Here is a 6,774-nt window from a genome sequence, read left to right on the forward strand (position 1 = left end):
TGCTGACACAAATTTCTTCTGAAGGGTTTAATTAATCATCATTTGATTAGTGATGATTTGAGGAGCAGTTGCAGAAATATTTGCCCATAATTTCAAGGCAGTGTGATTCATAGGAAGAAATGCAGGAGAACAGGTGTAAACTACAAAAAATAGCACTTCTTTACCCACCATGTCTTGTCTTTGATGAGAAAACATTCCCTAGCCCCTAAGAGTATCATATGGAAAAGGAAAAGCGTGTTCAACAACCTGTTTATACTGAAAAATCTTGCTTTGCTTCTGGATTTAATGCAAATACAGCCCTGTTTTGGGCACCCACTGAAAGGATATCAGGCAATCATTTCAAATTTGGTGTGACCTCCCTCTTCTAAACTGAATCCCAGCATCCACGCCTTCCCCAGTCTGGCTTTTGCCAAGCTTAAAAATAAATCCATGCACTTGTTGAAATCAGTACTGGAAAACAGTCAGCATTATCTAGTCCATCATTCATTAAACCTGTGCTGGAGTATCTATTTAGATCAGCTCCCTTAGAGGAGTGCTATTTCAGAATTCAAAAAGATTTAGCTCCACCTGTAAGTGTTATGCAGTTACCCACAAACAAAACCCTCTCCCTTTCAGACAGTGCTTAGATAGGGGGTTACTCTGCAACAGCTAATCTGAAGTACTTACTATGAAGTTAAGAAATGCTAATTTTCAGTGAGGATAGAGGTTATGAAGGCTTTTTGTGTACCATAACAGCTCCTAATACTAAACCTCTACCACTAAAAATGAAAGGTATCTTTCGATGGTTTTTATTCTTTTCATGTATGGGGGGTTTTGTTATTCGTGATATGATTTTTTGTTCTTTGCACTTGCATAAAGGCTATTTTCTTTCTGAGAAGTCAGAGAGAATAATCTCCTGGAAAAGTTCTGCATAACTGAAAAACTGGGGAGGAAAATACCCCTACTTTCTCCACTGTTTAACATTACTTTTCCTGGTTTCTTAATTTGAATTAAAGTTAAAGCCCCGCTAATTCAAACCTTAGTCATGTAACTCTAAAGTTTCTAGTTGGGTTTGAAAAGCATTTATGCTTATACACACAGAAGGATTTATAAACACAGTTAATGGAGGTTCTGCCAGAGTGTTTTGCATCAGAAATTTAAATTGTAAAATTCTGATTGTGACCATGAATCTCAAGTTAAAAATACATCTTGACAATTTCCCAGTTAGCCACCTAGCAGCACCAAGAAGAAAAGCCAAGTGTCTCCCTAACATGTGCTGTCAATGAGTTGGATCATGTGCAAGAGAGATACCAGGACTTCCAGGAGAATTTGGGGAAAACACCTGGACATCCACTTCTGGCTGCTCCATCCTGGCAGTCCTCCCATGGGGCGGGCACGGGGGAAACACAGTTGAATTTGTACCCCAGTGTACTCGATGACAGCACTTAGGAAAGAGGCAGAAAGGAAGAAGCAGAGGGAGTGCAGGGACCGACAGACCCAACAACAGTGCTGGGAGCCCTATGTGACAAAATGTGAACTAAACATGTTCATGGGACCACTGCTGCCGCCCAATCCACATCACCTGACCTTCCTCCTCTCAACTTGGTCAGACAAGTAGATGTAGCCAATGTGTGCAGCTAAAGCCAAGCACAGTAAACGTGTTGACTACCATGAAAAGAACCACGAAAGCTTACAGAGCTCCTCATGAGAACAGAATAAAGACCAGAAATACTTTCAGTATTACTTACTAGTAATTATGTTTGAGAACTGGACAATGCGCTTAATACTACGCTTTAACTCTGGGTCAGCCCTGCAGTGGTGAGGCTGTTGGACTAGGTGATAATTTGTAGGTAAGTTCCAACTCAGCTATTCTTATACTATTCATGGGAGAGAGGGGAGGGGGGAGGCCTCCTGAAAGACTAATACAGGCAACTGTCAGTTCTTGGTAAAGCACTAGTTTGGCTAGGCATGATACTGGAGCCAATGCACAGCACTGAGTAAACCACTTTCTGATCTGTTCTCCTAACAGTCTGAAATACACTCTAGTACCTGATATATAGTTTGTTTTAACTGAAATACTATTAAATGTATGCAGGTAGTTCCTCATCACTCTGGCAGCATAAAAGTAGCCTTGGGGCAGCAGCACTTGGCAGAAATCCCAGATGTTTTAAAAGCTGCATGTATATGACTTATTTCTTCCACTGTACATACAGATGAAAACCAGGGACATCTTTAGTGGGAAGTACAGAATCAAAATGCAAGAGAGTGGGTATCACTTGTTTACGCCAACCACTCACACCAGGGGAAGCTTTTCTGTTTAGAGCAACAATTTATTCTAAATAGCACCTTGCCAGACTTCCAGTCAAGGGATACGATTTAGTGTCAGCCACCTTTGTGGATGCTGGCACCTGCCCATCAGAATAATGAGAAATCCCGCGGCGGCCTTTGTTTTCTTGGCTATGAGACATAAACTTTGAGCCACTTCATTCTTTTCTGATGCTATCTGTGTTTCTCATGCACTTGAAAAGTTAGGATTTTTCTTAACAGTTTGTTCCGCGAAAGTCCTAGATGGCCCTCAGTGACCTAATTTTGAATCTGACATCTAAAAAGGTTTGCCCTAGCTCAACACACACAGTACAGTGCTACATTATAGCAAGGGATATGTGGCAAATCATGGGTCCCTGTGCTCAAGAACCCATGTAACTGCATGCACCACAATAGAAGCCACAGCCTGTGGCCTCACTTCTGTCCTCTGCTCCTAAAATAACCTTACCTATACCAAGAGTTCTGACACATACAGACATCAAAATAGTAGTTACATGACTCACACTCAGAGCTGCATGCGTGTTACAGTCATGATTTCCACAAAGGCATTTTGCAACCCTTCACAGTCACAGCATTTGTCACTATCAACAGCCTACTGCTTATTAAAGCATTGGGAACCCATCCTACAGGTACGAGGCTGCTCACAGATTGAAAGCCAGATACAGCTACTACTATATGTAGCATGAGGGTCTTAAGTGGTAATTTAACTTGAGAAGGAGTTAAACCATAGGCTACATATTCAATGGTGTCAAACTGACTCTCTGAGAAATTAAGGAGCATCAAGACTGTATTTGTATTCCATGACAATTGCAAAACAGATGTCTCTTCTCTTCCCTAAGTAAAACTATGACATTTTCTACATCCTTCCTTCCTGAAGTGACCTACTTCCATCATTGGTAGTAGTAAGACAGAGTCTGAATTATTTGGAACTGATGTTTATACTTTGACTAAAAGTTTAATTTAAACAACTAAGAATAAAATACTTTGGCTTTTTATCCCATACGTTTTATCTCAGTGTGAAAATGATAACTGATTATGAAACTATTTTATAAAGGTTCCTAAGTTCACACTGAGATTTTCCAGTTGCTCTCTCGACATTATCAGTACTAATGTATCATACACAGAGGTCTTATGCCAAATACTTGCAAGGATGTGCCTCAATCTCCTCTAATCTTCAAATCTCAGTTTAAAAAAAGTGAGTTAAAAATTGAAACTGAAGAGGTCTGGATTCAAGTCTTTACTTCCAGCTACACTTCCAGCTATAGGGGAAGAGCTAATTTCTAGTGAAACTTCTAGGGTTTTGTGAACTCCTCAAAGCCCTTCTCTTGTGGCAGAAAGCAGACTAACTTTCAGAATGCACAGATTTTCTCACAGCATGAGGTCTTCCAGAATTTAGCTGTTATGGATACCAAACAGCAAATACTTTTCCACCAGCAGTGGAAAAAGGCCAGTGCCTTTGACACAGTGATATCCGCATGACTGATCCTATGAGTCATTTTTGCAATAGAGTGAAAATCTTGACTCTACAACTCCAAGACCAGCCCCTCCTTCACAGCTACAGAAAGCCAGCAGGAACACTTACCCATCACGGTACTCTCCCATGTATCACACCATTCCAAATGATATACTGTATTTGAAAGAACCAGACCACTACCTCTAAAATTTGCTGGAAAAGGTTAGGCCAGAAGTAAGGCAGTTAAGCTGAATGCTCATGCATGAACTCGGGATGGATTTTGAGAGGTATGGGAAATAAGAAGCCCCAGACCCTATGCTGGTGTCATCTGAGCTATCAGCTCCCTGACAGCAGAGAAGCGATGTGGCCGTACAGCCTCCATCCTCACTGGACAGTCAGATCCATCCCAGCACATGGTGTACCAGTCACTACACTTAGAAGAAAAAAATCACTGAAGCTAAAAGGTAAGCAAAACAACCTTTTGGGGTCTTTAATTTTGTGACTGGTTGTACAGTCAAAGATGTTATTTCTCTACAAAGAACAAAATTGTTATCGTTTTTCTCCTCTAATCCACACTTCTCAAGAAACTCTGTTAATCCCAATTGTTCACTGGGGAACAATTTGTACTTTATCTCCCTGCAGTTCAAATCGTTTATGCCTGGCCATTTAAGGGAGCTGAAAGAAGCTTTTTAAAAGACCTGAAATTGTTTATGCAAAGAAGGCTAAAGGCATCAAGGCAGTTGACACTACTTCTTCCACATGTTCATAAAGGCAGAGATATGGTGAAAACAACTGTAGGAGGTGTGAACCCCATTACTTCTGCAGTACTTACCAGTGGTTCCCACCATCCTTTAACGCAATTAGGAGAGAAACCCCTTCTCTCCTTTGCCTTGCTATATAAATAAAAGGATCAAGGTCCTTTGAATAGTGCAGTCTGAGGGGAAAACTCTTCCCAGTGAGAAACAAACACTTCTCTTCACTGTTGGTCCAAACAAGGTATTTAATTTTGTATTAAAATAGGAGAAAATAATTCAGCTTATCTGTATATGAAAACTAAGTCAGTGTCACATATAGATGATTAGAAAGGTAATTTTAGGAGGCTTCTGGTAAACTCAGATTTAGTCTTATTGGCAATATCCTGACTTTGCTCTTCTCTGTTGCATCAGGACAAAATAACACTTTAACCATCCAGTACAATTTTAAGTGCAGATAATAAATATTTCATGCAAAATATTTTGGCCTATTATCCCATTTATATACAAGGTTTTAAAACAATAAATCATTCTGAAGTACCTCTACAAGGGTCATGAATTTCCATTAGTGATGTCTACTGTGTAGAAATTCCGTTAATTACTGTCTCATTCCAAAGGTCACAGAAGATCAGGTATGTTCAGAGAGATGCATCTACCAGATCAGCAGACTCGAAGACAGAAACATGAACGTTCTCTCTGGACCCTTCCTATATAATGAAAGAGTGCCACATAATTCTTACTATTTTCATTCAGTATTCTTAAGGATACTAAAAATGCACAAATAGGTTTCACTTCTTCATAAATTAATTCACCAGACAAATGGCAAGAGTTTAGTTTTAAGTAAGCACAAACTCTCAGGATGTTTTGATCCAACAGGTCCAGTTCTTGCCTCTGATCAACAGGCTATTGCCCATGATTTTTGATGGAAGTCGCTTTAACACAGAGTAAGCATGGAAAGCTTAATAATACACGGGCAGGAGGAGGGTATCCAATGTTTCTCTTTTACCCTTAACTACAGAAAGCTACAGAGAGACATATTACTCGTATTAACTAAGAGGCATCAATTCTTAGTGGCAAAGTTATCCAAAAAGACTCCAGACCAAAAGCCACACATGAGATCAGTCTCAGCTCAGCAGTGAGACAAGGGACTTTCACTTGATCCATTTGCAGTTACCACATGAGTTTAGTCAAGTGCATTTACTAGTTTCAGCCTTGCTGGATCTATATTGCTGTGGCTAGCCTCCAGCTCTCTGATTCCATTTACTGACTACATAACAAACCACAATGCTTGAGGTAGAGTCTGCTTCAAGTCAAACACTGTTCAATCTCCTTTCTGGACTCAAGTTCATCTACTACCAGCCTACTTAGAGACCCCAAACCAAAAGCAGCAGAAAACATCCTATGGCATCATTTAACTTGTCACAGCTCCCCACTCTTCTGCTTTCAGACTGAGGCCACTTGGATACTTGGCTACAGCCACAGCCAGACACACTTCCCAAACTCTCCCATTTTTCCTGTGATGCAGCAGGTGCAGAGGCCTCTCTGCTTGACTACTCTTATGCACTCCTTACTACCTTTGAATTTTTCCTAGCTCTTAATTTTTCTGCCTTGCTTTCTAATGCATTTCATTAATGCTTTGCAACCTGCTATGTGAAAAGCTGCCCAGTTCAACATCTCCTCCACTGAATTAGCTCTGGAATGCACTCTATCTTATCATTTATTTTGTCAACAATAACTCCAACATGTTTTTATGTGCATTTCGGTAAGTCTCTTCTTTCTGTTTTGCTTGGGGGGTTTTTGACTGTGGATAGCTGCTGAATATATAGTCACATTGTATTAAATTAAGGTACGCTTGTACCTCATTCATGAGCTAACAGACTCAGAAGTTGAGTGCTGAACTTTCCATTAAAACCAAAGGGCAATTCTTCATTTTTCCTGAAATGTAACGTTTTGTCTCACAACTGGGGTAACCTAAGAGCGTGTGGTGGGCTGAAACTTACTCAACCCAATTTTTCTAAATTCATAGAACCATAGAATGGTTTGGGTTGGAAGGGACATCTTTAAAGATGATCCAGCTCCAACCGCCTGCCACTGGCAGCAACACCTTCCACTAGACCAGCTTGCTCCAAGCCCCATCCAACCTGGCCTTGAACACTGAGAGGGATGGGGCAGCCACAGCTTCTCTGGGCAACCTGTGCCAGTGCCTCACCACCCTCATAATGAAGAATTTCTTCCTTATTATGTAATATAAACCTACCCCCTTTC

The sequence above is a fragment of the Pezoporus occidentalis genome, unplaced genomic scaffold (assembly GCF_034315485.1).
Source record: "Pezoporus occidentalis ecotype Australia unplaced genomic scaffold, CSIRO_AGI_Poc_V1 ctg182, whole genome shotgun sequence".
NCBI classification, from domain to species: Eukaryota; Metazoa; Chordata; class Aves; order Psittaciformes; family Psittacidae; genus Pezoporus; species Pezoporus occidentalis.